This window comes from Schistocerca gregaria, chromosome 1 (assembly GCF_023897955.1).
Source record: "Schistocerca gregaria isolate iqSchGreg1 chromosome 1, iqSchGreg1.2, whole genome shotgun sequence".
Taxonomy (NCBI): Eukaryota; Metazoa; Arthropoda; class Insecta; order Orthoptera; family Acrididae; genus Schistocerca; species Schistocerca gregaria.
In genome coordinates this window covers 573,835,613-573,851,387 of record NC_064920.1, presented here as the reverse complement: position 1 = coordinate 573,851,387, position 15,775 = coordinate 573,835,613, and the positions used below count along the sequence as shown (strand labels likewise).

Here is a 15,775-nt window from a genome sequence, read left to right as displayed (position 1 = left end):
CCTTATGGTTAGATGCAACTAACCAACGATGTTGGAATCAGAAACCAGCTCCAAGTGAGAGGTCAATCATTAGAAAATAGATAAAGTAGCATAATAGTCATTCAAAAGCAACCAAACGATTCCTTAAGCTGTTCTCTACTAAGAAAAGTTTTAAGAATCGTATTAAAACTAACATGCCAATTTTCAGAAAAATCTTGTTTTTTTTTGTATTTTTTCTCTTTGAGGTATCACATTCCGTTAACAGTGTCATCTATGAAAGTGGAGCATTGCCTCAGTTTCGTCTAGTGTGGTGGAAACGACTGATCTTGTTCTTATAAGCTTTCACGATATGCACTTACAGAGATACAGGGAGCCTACGAAAAGACTAAATCAAATGGAAATGGAAAAATGAAGCCGGTCTTCCAGTATACGACTCAACTATTGTAGAGCATTTGAAATTCATTTCATTCGACCAAAAAGTATGCTCATAAGTAAATATATATTAATGTCCACGCTGAAAATGAAGAGTGTGTTTTAGTGAACTGGCATGAAGAGGACACCCCCTAGTAACGTGGATACACCAGATATTTCATAAACACTTCATTGACATCTGCATCAGTACAGCGACCGCGACACGGTTAAGTGCACCTCCTGATTCCCTAGTCCATTACGTTGTTAGCCGCCTTAGACTCTAGATTTTATTTAATATTACTATCATGTTCATTAAACAAGATTTGTATATTATATACAAGTTTGTCTGAAAAATATGTAACGGTGTTGCAGGGTAGGTTTGCTGAGAAAAAAACTGTTAAGAAAAAAATCGATACATTGCTCCATTTCCGAGTTAATCAGCGTTGATGTTGGCCAGATGTAATTAATATCAGTTGTTCTCATAGCTTAGACAATAGCGCACGAAACTGCTCAGGCTTTGATCGGATTCGATCCTCACTACCGTCCCATGTCCAATTTTTGCACCACTCTTTTGTTCAATTTTAGGAATCAAACGAAGAATACGTTTGGCAACAGCGTCTTTGGCGGGCCGCTTGAATTTGTCTGATTGGCTAACTTCAATGCTAATTAACTTGGAAACAGCGCAACGTATCGAATTTTTTTCTTAATAATTATTTCTCAGCACATCTTATCCTACAACACTCTTACAAGATTTTGAGACTGTTTCTGATGACACTTTAACTTCGAATTGAAAGTAGCAGTAAGTAAATGCGAGCAAGTTATTCCGTATTCAATGATAGAAACTCCCCCCTCCCTCCCACCCCCCTTTACAAAGTAATGAAGGAATTACTTCACGTTAATTAAACAATGAACCATTTTAACATCAGAGAGTGTTTAATAAGAGCAAGATATAATTCACGTTCAAGCTGATATAAACTTCTCAAGATAATAATCAACAATAACAACAATCAATTTCTCAGCTCTTGAAGAGTAGTGCCATACGTGGAACAAAGACTTTGTCTTTCATGTGCCCCCGTAGAAAAGAATCGTAAAAGGTCTGAGGTGTGGTGACCTGGAAGGCCAAAAGGAATGAACAACAGCTTATTGTCCGCCACTTTGAATCCAATGTTGTGGGATGGTGTTGCTAACATAAGGCGGCAACTGAAGATGAAAGTGAGGCGTGGAAATGGTGTGCGCTGTCATATTTTGGAGAACGGAGATGCAACATTCGTACCTTCTGTTTTGGTCGTCGGACGAAACTGCTGCAGTAATTGCAACTTGTAAGGATACTCGTAAAGCTTCATATGCAGGCGTCATCTTAGAACACGCCACACCGTTGTTTGAGGAATTTGAAGTCACTGTCCTTACTGTCTTGTAGACTTTAACGCAGCAAATCTCCAAGATACACCTGAGGATTTTGTAGTGACGAGGGAAGAACCCATTCCCGAAGATATTGCTGAGCCATTTGTCATTATTATCCGAATACCTCAAGTGCAATTAGCGTTTTTCTTCCTGATTTAGATGATGTCCCGTTAGCTCAAACGCTTCATGTGGAACAGAAAGAGAGAAAGCCAGTGGTCGTCAGATGAAGAAACAATGGCCTTGATGTGTATATATGTGACTCAGAATGCAATATCTTTTTGTCAGGACGTGGTGAAGAAATGACAGCCACGCAATATTATTAAATAAAGATTTATCACTCATTTGCGATGGCTTTTCTACATCTCTGCACTGCCAGAGGGTCCGTTCCCAGAGAGCCCATACGGACCCATCTCGATGTCCAACCAGTTTGTAACAAAAAAAATGAATATGTTGTTTGAGATTAAAGCATTTATCCTGGTTCATGAGGACTGGAGACTGCTTAAATAGCCAACAAATACGGATAAAGCTTAATACACGGGTGTTTGCTGCACTTTACTTGCAAAACCTGCTGCATGTCACTTTGAAAGTCCACTGTATTACTTACGCATTACTCTCAAGGAACATACGCTCAAAATTACTTTTAAAACATACCATATTTCGCATCACTTGCTTTCAGTCCACTTTATGGAAATAACGGCCCATTTTTTTTCCTCTCCGTTTTTCATCTTCGGAGACTCAAAGCATCTGTATAGTCAAACGAATTTTGTCATACATGCACGAATAACAGATTAACAAATTTGAATGCCTCAGCGTGCGTGATAACGGATTCCTTCGCTTTCGCTCTCTTGCTCTACCGAACATGATTTGTTCGTTGTATCTGCATCACTTGGCTGCTCAAATCCTATCCCATAGGCATCGCTATTTAGCCACTCGCGAGTGTAGTCGTCACCTCCGTCTTCACAACCACAATCTTGTTTCACAACAACCGTCAAACTAGTGGCGGTATTACCTCCCTCACTAATATAACCAAGACTCTAATTATAACAGAATACTGCAAGCTTAGTTGTTTTTTATTTCAATTGGCGATTTAAGTACAGATAATTCGCAAACCGTGTGATCTTTACCTGGATCATTGGGTGACAACGTGGATCATTGGGTGGGTACTTACTGTATTTGAAAGCAAAAAAGATCTAAATTAATTACGAGCCTTATAATCCGGAAAAGATAAATATTTCCAGTAAAAATTATAGTTATTTAGCATAAAACATACAATTATAAGAAATGTTAACTACAGACAAACGTTTTGGGAGCCAAGCTGCTTTTAAACGTTTAGTGCTCAGAGCGTCCCAATAGCCGCAAGTACGGTGAATAGCCGGAAGAGCAAGCGAAAAGAGGAACTAACCAAGAATAAAAAACAAGATCGTTACCATGCCATGTTCAGGAAAAATTTGGCCAATAAATTGAAACCAAGGAACTCTAAATCCAGATTTCAAGCGAAAAACTTAGGTATAGTATAATACATTAAGTCGGGAAATTAAACTACAAAAGCAGGAGTATTTAGAATACAGTGTGCATCATGCGACGTGAGGTATATAGGGCAACCAGGAAGAACGTTCTCGACAAGGTATAGTGAGCACACAGACTTTCAGATTATGAAATTATGATTAATGTGCCACCGTGTGCCGGCCGGTGTGGCTGAGCGGTTCTGCGCGCTTCAGTCTGGAACCGCGCGACCGCTACAGTCGCAGGTCGAATCCTGCCTCGGGCATGGATGTGTGTGATGTCCTTAGGTTAGTTAGGTTTAAGTAGTTCTAAGTACTAGGAGACTGATGACCTCAGATGTTCACTCCCATAGTGCCGCACATTTTTGTCGCCGCACGGAGTGGCCGCGCGGAGTGGCCGTGAGGTTTGAGGAGCCATGTCATGGATTGCGCGGTCCCTCCCGCTGGAGATTCGAGTCCTCCCTTGGGTATGAGTGTGTGTGTGTGTGTGTGTGTGTGTGTGTGTGTGTGTGCGTTACTCTTAGCGTAAGTTAGTTTAAGTAGTGTGTAAGTCTAGGGAGCGATGACTTCAGTAGTTTGGCCCCTTACGAATTCACAAACATTTGTACATGTTTTTGTAACTTTAATCTGTTGCACCAAAACAAGTTTATGAGGCAGGTCACGCACTGTACGTATTGAAGAGAATTTAGAGACGGAGCACATAGAAAAGAAAGGAAAGAAGTCCGACTTACTTGAAGAACTAGAAATATCAAAGAGTCAGAATAAATTTAACAGTATGACCAGTGTTCAAATTAAAGCCAGTGGTAACAAATTCTCCAGCGGCTTTGCGTATCTCTTCTTTTTTTTAATCTAGCGGTAATGCGAAAACCTAAGCTGTTTTCTGAGGTTACTATTGACAGTGAAGTTTCCTCGTATCCCCTATGTCTTCTCTGGAAAAGATTGAAACCGTTGATGACTCAGTGCAATTGATCTATAGAAGAATCGACTGAAAGGTGGGGCAACTGGTGTGCCGTTAAGCGTCATCCCGGTGTAATGCAGAATTGTCCACTGTTGCCATCAGATGCATTCCTGCCAGTATAAAAGGAAGCGGGGAGTGTTGTGTTGCCCGTAGATGTAGGCGGGAGACCTCAGTCCCTTCGAACACTGATTAGTCATTGCGTGTCGCCTAACAAATCCATCAGGGACAGCTCAACCCTTCTAATACTGCAAAATAGATTTCTGCTGAAGTGATTGTGAAGTGGAAACGCGAAGGAATAAGCACTGCTAAACCAGGACAAACGGACCTCGCTTATTGACGGACCGGGACCAACGAACATTGTGGTGGGTGGCTGCAGAAAATCGCATGAAGTCAGCTGAAGGAATCACTCGCGAGTCCCGGAGTGGTGCCAGCAGTCCAGCAAGCTCAGCGTGCGTAGGCCGTCAAGAAGAAAGGAACGCGGTGATCGAGTGGCCCCAACAAGGCAGATGGTTCTGTAGTCAGTGCTAAGCGACGCTTGAGGTGGTGTACCGTGCAACATCACTCGTTACTGACTGACTGCAATGTGCGAGTTGGAGTGATGAATATCACGATAACTTGTGGCTATGTGATGGAAGGGTTTAGGTGTGGCGAATCTCTAGGGCGCGTTACATGCTATAATGTGTAATGCCAACATTGAGGTACGGATGATGATGATGATGATGATGATGATGATGATGATAATGATACGTGGTTTATGGGGCGCTCAACTGCATGGTTATCAGCGCCCGTACAAATTCTCAATCTTCGCTCAGTCCAATCTCGTCAGTTTTATGAATGATGATGAAATGATGAGGACAACACAAACACCCAGTCATCTCGAGGCAGGTGAATCGAACCGGGAACCCCGTGCTCGGGAAGCGAGACCACGAGCTGCGAACAGGTACGGAGGAGGTGGTGGTGTGGTATGGGGTTTATTTCGTGGTAAGAATATGGCCCCCCTGTTGCACTTAATAAAACGGTAAATGATGAACGATGTGAACCCATTTTACAACATTATGTACTGCGGACAGTAGAGGAATAGTTCGGAGACGATAACTGTATCAGCGTAACAGTGCACCCTGTCATAAAGTTACAGTCATGAGAACAGATTGGCCTGGGGAGACCCGTCCTGAACCCAGCGGAACACCTTTGGGACGAGCTAGAACGTCGACGTCGCACCAGACCCCAGCTTCCAACATTACTACCTTCTCTGGTCTCGGCCCTTGAGGGGGAAAAGGCTCCCACCTCACTGAAAGTGTCCCAGCAGAATTTAAACCGTCGTAAAAGTGAATGGTAGACACTGGCCATATTAACATCTCCTGACATATGTCCAGATACTATTGGTCAAATAGTGCATAGGAAAGGAATACTTTGATGAACGGGTGCCTGATGAGAAGCAAAAGAGATGGAGAAGGGTTGCCGATTTTAAAGTAAGACATAGACCTCACTTCCGAAAACCTCCGTTTTATTCATCTTGAAGTGCTGCTGTATGAAGAGAGAAACGCAGATACCCAGAACGTAGAAGCTTGATGCCCGAAACGTACAGGTGCTGATAACCTTCCATTGTATTTTTATGAGGTTCATTCAAACCAAACCTGGTCAATGCGTCTACCTTTGCCTTACACGAACGGTGTCACCACGTAACTGCGGTTATTGTGGCGCCATCTGTTGGCAGAGAGACTGACGCCTGCACGCCGTTTGATGTTACGTAGCGCCAGTGTGGTTTTACGCCAAATAGAACGTTCAAATTACTTCAAATGGCTCTACGAACTACGGGACTTAACATCTGAGGTCATCAGTCGCCTAGAACTTAGAACTACTTAAACCTAACTAACCTAAGGACATCACACACATCCGTGCCCGAGGCAGGATTCGAACCTGCGACCGTAGCAGCAGCGCGGTTCCACACTGAAGCGGAATACAAGGTGGCCACACAGGTTATCGTCCACTACAGAACACGCAGGCGAGTAAGCAGGAACAACGAGGAGTGATTCGATTTTTGGGGTCAGGGGAGTTGGAGGCCGTGAAATGTATCGATGGATGAAGGCTGTGTATAGTGAGTACAATCTGGGTCGTTCGAGTGTTGTGCAATGGTGCAAACGATTCCTTGAGGGGCGAGAGTCACTGGAAGACGATGCTCGTCCTGGACAGGTTGGAAGACCGTCACTGACGTGGGTGGCAAACGCTGGAACAGCCACCGTACACTCCCGACCTTTCACCGTGTGACTTTCGTGTGTTTGGACCTCTAAAACAAACAAGCTATTCGCGGACATCGATCGCAACGGACGAAGAAGTGTGTGACTGGGTCCGACAGCAGCCTATTAGCTTCTTCACGGATGTGTCGCAATGGGATGAATTTTATAATAGTTTTGGCGACTATTTTTGAGTAGGTGTACTGTGTATAACCACATTTTTGTGTAAATAAAATCGTTACCGTCTCTTTACACTAGTCACTGGGTTTCATTTGAATGCGCTTTATATATTCAGTACTAACTTCAACGTTTAGCTGCACAACCGTACCTCCGAACCGTAATATGGCTAGTATTAGGATTTCCGCAAATAACTGAGCCTCTCCTGTCGGTATCAACAATTGGCACTCGACTCGGCTGCGTCGTGAGTGCACGGAAGAGCGCGTTGGAATGACGTCGGTAGAGTAAGGGTGAATGCAGTGCGAGCCGTCAGAGCTGGAGCCGGCGCTGGGAGCAAGCGGACCGTTTCCCCGCGAAAACAAAAGGGGAGCTGTTATTGTTGCGGCGGCTATTGTTCCGTAATGAAGCGGCCCGCAAGCACGCACTGGGGGAGCGCCGGAACGGGACGATAAAACACAGGAAGAGGGGCGCGCTCTCCCACGCTCACGTGCGCCGCACGCGTCGCCGCCGGGTCGATGGCTGCCCCGCCGACCCTCGCCGCTGCCGCCGCCCCCGACGCCCCCGCCGCCCCCGCGCACCAGGTCAAGTGCGTACTGCTGCCGCTACTCTACGCGCGTCACCTGCCACAGCGGCAACATGGCGCCTCGTCTCAGCCGCCGTACTCCGCCAAAAGAGTCGCTATTTGCTTGTCTTCTACGTTTACTTACCGAGGAAAAAGGAACAATAAGGCTTTACGTTCCATCGAGAAAGAGATCATTACAGGCAAAGATCAGCCTCTTAGCGAATAACGCAGTGAATACATTCACCTCAGACCACACTGACGGAAAAAAACCGGAACTCCAAGAATGAGTTGTGCGACATAAGTGAGTGATTCTTCATCGGAAAGTTTATATCAATTCAAATTTCGCTCCAGTAGCATAAAAGTGGCGCTAGTAGCACCACTATGAGGATGAAAATCAGGTTTGCTTGAAATACAGGCTTTGCACATTTCACATGGCAAGCTGGTGTTAGTCAAGAACGCCTTTAAAGCGAGAAAGACCCAATTATCAGCACCTCATTGTGTTTGAACTATACTACTGGCCATTAAAATTGCTACACCAAAAAGAAATGCAGATGATAAAGTATATTATACCAGAACTGACATCGGATTACATTTTCACGCAATTTGGGTGCATAGATCCTGAGAAATCAGTACCTAGAAAAACCACCTCTGGCCGTAATAACGGCCTTGATACGCCTGAGCAACAGAGCTTGGATGGCGTGTACAAGTACAGCTGCCCATGCAGCTTCAACACAATACCACAGTTCATCAACAGTAGTGACTGGCGTATTGTGACGAGCCAGTTGCTGGGCCACCATTGACCAGACGTTATCAGTTGGCGAGAGATCTGAAGAATGTGCTGGCCACGGTAGAAGTCGAACATTTTCTGTATCCAGAAAGGCCCGTACAGGACCTGCAAAATGCGATCGTGCATTATCCTGCTAAAATGTAGGGTTTCGTTGGGATCGAATGAAGGGTAGAGCCACGAGTCGTAACACATCTGAAATTTTACGTCCACTGTTCAAAGTGCCGTCAATGCGAACAAGTGGTGACCGAGACGTGTAACCAATGGCACTCCATACCATCACGCCGGGAGGTACGCCAGTAAGGCGATGATGAATACACGCTTCCAATGTGCATCCCCATCTGTTGACTCAGGGATCGAGACGTGCCTGCACGATCCATTACACCCACGCGAATAAGATGCCTGTCATTCGACTTGTAGTGATACGAGGCCGTTGGGATCCAGCACGGTGTTCCGTATTACACTCCTGAGCCGACAGATTCCATATTCTGCTAACAGTCATTGGATTTCGACCAAAGTGAGCAGCAATGTGGCGATACGATAAACCGCAATCGCGATAGGCTACAATCCGACGTTTATCGAAATCGGAAACGTGATGGTACTCATTTCTCCTCCTTACACGAGGCATCACAACAACGTTTCACCAGGCAACGCCGGTCAACTGCTGTTTGTGTGTGAGAAATCGGTTGGAAACTTTCCTCGTGTCAGCACTTTGTAGGTGTCGCCACCGGCGCCAACTTTGTGTTAATGCTCTGAAAAGTTGATCATTTGCATATCACTGCATGTTCTTCCTGTCGGTTAAATTTCGCATCTGTAGCACGTCATCTTCGTGGTGTAGCACTTTTAATGGCCAATAGTCTTGGTCGTGTAATAGGCCGTCGTGTAATAGGGCTACGAGAAGCTGGATGCTCCTTCTGCGATATTGCAGAAAGACTTGGCAGGAATGCAGCCAGTGTACTTGATTGCTCGGAGCGGTGGTAACGAGAGTGCACAGTCACAAGAAGACCGGACTCCGGACGGCCACCTGTCTCTAGCGAGAGGGAAGAACATCGTGTTCTGTGTGTGGCTTTGACGCATCGTACTGCATCTGCAGCAGCAGTTTGAGCAGCAGTTGACACAAGGGTGACAATGAACAGTTACAAACGGGCTACTGTGAACTCGCTTACTGCAATTTCCTCTCGTCTCGTTCTGAAATTCTACCGCCCGCAGTTGTCTTTATTACGAAACTGGCGATTCCTTGATTCTTCAGGATTGTCCTAAGAATCTATCCCTTCTTTCAGTTACGCTCTGCCACAAATATATTTTTCTCTTGATAGCTTCTGTACCTTCTCATTAGTTCTTCGATCTTCACATCTTATCTTCAGCATCCTCCTTCTCCTTCCATGCCTCTCTACCTGTCACTAGAGGTGGCATTGGTATACGCGTTTGAGCAGTGTTAGCGACAGGTGGTGGCCGAATGCCCTTCCTTACGCCCCACTCTTCCCAGGACGGGCTTTGTGTGCTCTCCCACTCTCCATCAAGAGTAAATCACATCGTCAACCACGAGAACGTTTTCGAAGTGCTTGTGTAGCGTACAACTGAGGCGTTAATCCGCGAGGCGTATTCGCTCCGGGTGAGGCACGTCTCTGAGAATCCCACAAGCGGGACTTTCAACACGCTCAGCTATCCAGGCCGACAACGATTCATGTTATTAATATGATGAAATATTACTTATATAGACTGGAATGGAAGTATTAAAATGCAGAGATGTTAAACATTTTGGAGACCGAGCCAGAGGATACTTCGGGCCACAAGGGTGTATTCAAAAGACGCTCCAGAGTATAGCTCAGGCAGCGATTTTCTCGACTCGAGGGCCACCTACCACTTGAAAACTAGACTGATTTCGTGTGAGAACGATGTACGGACGTCTCGCTATTTCTCCTTTGGTAGGTGCACTCTTGTGTTGTCAATTTCTATAATTATTTCGAAAGAAAATTTAACGAACGTAACAGGTGCTGTCGCGAATGGCTGAGCCAATATGTGATCGCATTAACATAATTCGAGTATGTACTCGTTAGGTTTAGCAGTTTGCTGTAATTCTGCTACAAGTAAGCAAGAGGTTTTCGAAGCTCAAGAGGAAGAAATTGCTCAACAATTCACCTCGCACTTTCTTTTTCTTCCCTTGGAAAAAAAAAATTGGGATCTATCGGAGAACTAACGTAAATATGAAAAATAAATCATGAAATCTGGACGTTCTTTTAGTATACCTTAATCAAGAAAATATAAATATTACATTACTTCCTTAACGCTTTAAATAATGACATAAATGGCCAGTTTTCTATGCCCGACATTTTTCTAAGTGGCCAGCCTTCGAAGCTAACAGGAAGTCACGAATTAACTTAGCAGAAGACTCGTAAGGTGCTAAGAACATCCTATCCGGGTGCACATAGTAACCTGATAAAACACAATACCACAGGGCGTTCTGGACAGAAAATAAGGAACACGTTTTAGGGTCAGCAATTGTGGAAAGTTTGGAAATTTGTGTCAAGTTCCTATGGGACCAAAGTGCTGAGGTCATCCGTCCCTAGGCTTACACACCACTTAATCTAACTTAAACTAACTTACGATAAGGACAACACACACACCCATGCCCGAGCGAGGACTCGAACCTTGAACCTTCGACGGGTGGGTGGGGGGGGGGGGGGAGCTGCGCGATCCGTGACAATGGGCCTCAGACCGCGTGGCTACCCCAAGCGGCGCAACAGAAGTATTCGTATGCAATATCTGCCGAATGCTCACCACCTGCCTTCAATACTAGCATCAATGTTTAGCTTCAGTGATTATTTGCTCCTTTTGTTGTAATGAAAAGTCACTTTTCAAAAATTTATATGTAAGCAACTGTGTACATGTAAACGACTATCCCTTTCATGTTAGTCACGTGATTACTCGCCGACCACCGTTTTAGGTAAACAATTTGCATTCCTTCCAACATTTTCAACTGGCAATTGCTTTCTGAACATGATATAATAGAAACACCATAGGTATCTAATGGCACATTCAATTTCGAAGTAGTTCTGGCCAATATGAATGTAAAAAATAAATTTACAAAACCACAGAGGTAAATTCAATTTGTACGCCTGCTCCATTTCTTTTCGTTGTACCTCGTTAAAGCACTTCGAGTACATGCACACAATTAACTCTGTCCCGAAAGTACTATTATCTAAATTTATAAGCAGATCTCGCATACTTAAGTGCCCCGCTCATTCGTACAGTACTTTCCGTAACGGAGAAGCTGAGTCCGCTTCGGTAGCGGCGCCGTCAGCACGGCGGATTGCTAAGCGAAGAGACCCGGGTATGATCCCGTGCCTGTTCGGAAATTTTATCTGCTTGGAGACTGGGTGTTAATTGCGCTTACTTTCGAACTGCCATAATTTATATTACTCTTCAAATGGCTAAATTGGCACGGCCCGAAAGCCAATAAACTGGACAGAATAAACTGTGATTTAAGGAGGTTTTCGGTGTAGCTATGCGGTCACATAGAAATTATTTACTATGCTCAGAGTAATCCTAATCTGTACACTGTTTCAGTCAAGTGAAAACACAAAGCTCATGTGCTATGAAACGTAGTTGCCGCATATATAGGGGAAATGGGTTCCAGACTGTACGTTCTACGTGGCACTCACTGTTTGAGAATCATGCTGCACGCCAGGGCTACCTGCGGTCCCTACCCTGCACGTGAAGAACTTGCTCGCCTCACAGAGAGAGAACACGGCAGGTGTGCGCCGCCCGTTAATCCTCTTAGCCGTACAGTGGGAGGGCGCCACATCGTTTCAATTATTCGCAACCTTTCTGGCGCCGCTCGCACCGTTAAGCACGTAGCGGCACGTGAGCCGCCTCCCTACAACGGCCGCCCAGAGCAGTGCTGCAAAATACATGCAGCTGCTTTGCACTGCTCCCTCTGCATACCAGTCAAGCGAGTGAGAAATGTCAGAGTATCTTTTGTGCTCAGCTGAAACTTCTGCTGTTGCTAACAGTTACTTGGTATGTAAACACTTCATTATAAATTAAGTTGAAGACTCGCCACTTATGGGCTTGATACGCCTGGGCATTGAATCAAACAGAGCTTAGACGGCGTGTACAGGTACAGCTGCCCATGCAGCTGCAACACGATACCACAGTTCATCAAGAGTAGTGACTGGCCTATTGTGACGAGCGAGTGGCTCGGCCACAATTGACCAGACGTTTTCTTTATTTTGCATATTTCACTCGACCAACACGAGTATCTTCAGAAATTACGAAGCCGAGGGCCACACGCTATAAATATCAGACTGTGTATAGGCTATGACGGCGGCGGTATACGCATCCCAATATTTCTAACATGTGGCCCTCGGCTACGTAATTTCTGAAGATGCTCGCGTCGCTTGAGTGAATCAAGTAAAATAAAGGAAAAGTCATATGTGGCTTGTGGCGTTTATACAATTTTAATTTCTTACGTTCTCTGTTCCCATGCGGAGATATGCCTACGCTAGCTAAACGCTTCCTCTTTTGAGTGGCGCTTCTTTTCGAGAGACATACATGCATTCATTCATTATATAACTGGCATTCTCCAGGAGAATTTCATTGCAAAGGCGGTAAAAATATCTTGAAGACGTCAATATAGAAAGAAAACTAGACTGCAGTTATACTAGTTGAAGCAAACGCAAGATTAACAATAGGAGAGAAGGGGTTATAGTCCATCGCCAATGTTATTCAATCCACACATTGAGCTAAGCATAATGGAAAATATGTAGAATTTTCGAAAATTAATTAAACACAAGGAAAAGAAACATAACTTATCGATGATGCGATATCCTAATACAGTGAGAGATGGCAAAGATATTGCAGGAACCCTTCAACGGAATGGTTAGCGTCTTGAAAGAAGGGTATGAAGTGAATATAAATAAAAGTAAATACGGATAATGGAAAATAGCCGAAATAAGTGATGCTGAAGCAAGTAGATTAGGAGATGAGGCCCAAGAATTAGTAGATGAGTTTCACTATATCGTGGAAAAATATCTCTTGTAGAAATAATATAAAACGCAAACTGGAGACAGCAAAACAACTTTTGAAAAAGAGAAATTTGCTAGCTACGACTGTAAATTTAAGCTTTAGTAAGCCTTTTCTGCATTTCGAGTGTACGTGGACGACAAACAGTTGGTGTAAGATGAGAATAAAATCTTTTGAAATGTGGCGCTACAGAAGAAAGCTGAAGGTGAGGTGTGTATATCGAGCTGACCCGCTGGGAAAGGCGCACGTTTTAGCCGGGGTACGAGCAGGCCGCCGGCCCAGATTCGAAAGCGCCCGGCGTGGGTTAACGACGCGGGCCTGGGTCCCGCCAGCCTAGATGCGGGTTTTAAGCGGTTTCACGATCCGCCCCAGTTACGCAATTAGCAAACATTTCGAAAAATCATAAACATCCTTAGCTGCTTCGGATAAAGTTCAGATTTCATCGAATGGTTTTGAACGATTCCTAGCAGTTCCACCTTGTAAAGTAGAACAAAAATTGCGGTCTCACTGCACTCCAAAGGAGTCAGAAAACGTTCAATAGGGCCCAAGAAACAGAAGTCCTCACAAAAGGGTTGAATCGTTCCGTGGGTGTCAGCACTGTCAATCGTTGACAATAACGTCGTCCTGTTGCTCATCCCGCTACCAACTGTCATTCTCGACATCGAAATTGGTGGGAATCAGCGCCCCAAACGAAGTGGTGGTTTCACTGACGCCCTTGAAGCCACTTTATGAGGTCTTTTCGTGTCGATTCTGAGCTTCGGTGCCGGCCGCGGTGGTCTAGCGGTTCTAGGCGCGCAGTCCGGAACCGTGCGACTGCTACGGTCGCAGGTTCGAATCCTGCCTCTGGCATGGGTGTGTGTGATGTCCTTAGGTTAGTTAGGTTTAAGTAGCTCTAAGTTCTAGGGGACTGATGACCTGAGATGTTAAGTCCCATAGTGCTCAGAGCCATTTGAACCATTTGAGCTTCGGTGTCTCTGAAATATTCTCCTCGGCCAACCATATGAAAACGTTGGGTGCCGCAGTTCTGACCTCCATAGCACAGGCGGCAAAAGAGGGGGTGAAATATGGGTAAGTAGGAGGGGTACGACGACATACCCGTAGTTTGACTCGTAAACGGTGGCGTTGGGGAGAGGCGTGGTGAAGTATAGTGCCACTGTGACATCATTAACGCATCTTATACCTCACATGAACTCCTGAGCTTTTTTTTCACAGCTGTCGACATCTTTTTGTCTGAAGCGTCGCCGGGCCCGAGGACGTTGCTGGGCGCGACGCTTTTTTACTATCACAGTGGAAAGTTTACGGATCTTTGAGCCAGATTTCAAACTTACAAGCCACAATGAGCGACAATTATAGTTTCTCCGAAAAGTAATACTTTAATTGTGTTACCCAATGTGTTTTCTTCCTATTAATACGGTTATATGACCACTTACCTCGATATGTTAGCGATCTGCCTTTTTACAATTGCGTGAACTTGCCAAAATTTTATTTTTAAGATGGAGCACCTACCACACTGGCAACTGCATTTAAGTGCGTTTCTTAACAGTGACCCCGTCGGAGGTTCGAGTCCTCCCATGGGCATGGGTGTGCGTGTTGTCCTTAGCGTAAGTTAGTTTAAGTTAGGTTAACTAGTGTATAAGACTCGGGACCGGTGACCTCAGCAGTTTGGTCCCATAGGAACGTACCAAGAATTTCCAAATTTTCCTTAACAGTGAGCTGCCTGTAACATGGATTGACTGTAAGCGGCATAGAAAAATCGCATTGTGGCATTGGCCTCAAAGGTTGCCTCATCTCACAGTGTGTGGGGACGGGGGATTGTAAAAGTCTCCGTCTATGTACCTCCCCTTCCGACAACTTTGGGTGATCAGAACATCGCATTGCAATAACAATGAAAGTAGTAACTGCATATCTGCTCTCAAAAGCAAGGGAAGAGTATATCGTCTGAAGGTTTCACGTACGTCTGCAGGAGGGGACACTGAATATTTGTGAAACGTACAGTTTTATTCCTAAATATAATTGGTAAATGCTGGTAAACGCACCCCACTGTTTCATATGTATGCATAGTAACGATATATCTTTCCAAATTGGAACGCATCTCTTTAAAATGCTGTAGTATATCGTTTATGTGGACTTGCAGGGATCGTAGGTCACCCGAAATGTCGACAAATCTGATAATTTTGAGATACAAAGTTAGTGACATTGGTTAAATGCCGCAAGCACACACGTTATATTTATTTTTACACACAAATTGTACATTTTTTCACATATTGCGTTCTAATATAGAGAAAAATACAATATATATTTTTTATAAATTGGAATAACCAATCAGTTCCTTTTGAGAGAGATTTGGTATTTCATTAGTGTGCAGCACGCTCAGGCAGGCATTTCGTCAGCATTATTTAGGGCGACGTAGTTTCTGCTTGGCTTCCACTTAATCATTATTATTGGCCTCTGTGTATACGGATGAACCAGAACTCCTTCGATAAACTTCCAGAGATTGTTGAGGGATACCTTCTGAGTATTTTGGTTTAAGGGACCCACGGTTTCCAGCGGCTCGTTACAGAGTGGTAGCTTTTTGTTTGGTTTCTTGCCCCTTAATCAGACGTCGATGGTATTACTATAGATAGGATTACTGACGAATGGTTGGCCGATATGCACCTCGTGTACAGGTTCACTGAATGCAACGGAAGAGCAGCACAACAACGCTCTGCTAACCTCTCCCATAAAGACGGCAACCACACCACATCA

At 44.6% G+C, this 15,775-nt stretch overlaps 1 protein-coding gene across 3 annotated transcripts in view; it reads left to right on the top strand.

Annotated features, from left to right (window-relative positions):
- Positions 1 to 15,775, top strand: part of LOC126356585 (vesicular acetylcholine transporter-like) — an 886,345-nt gene that overhangs the window by 778,180 nt on the left and 92,390 nt on the right. The gene's annotated exons all lie outside the window — the stretch shown is intronic.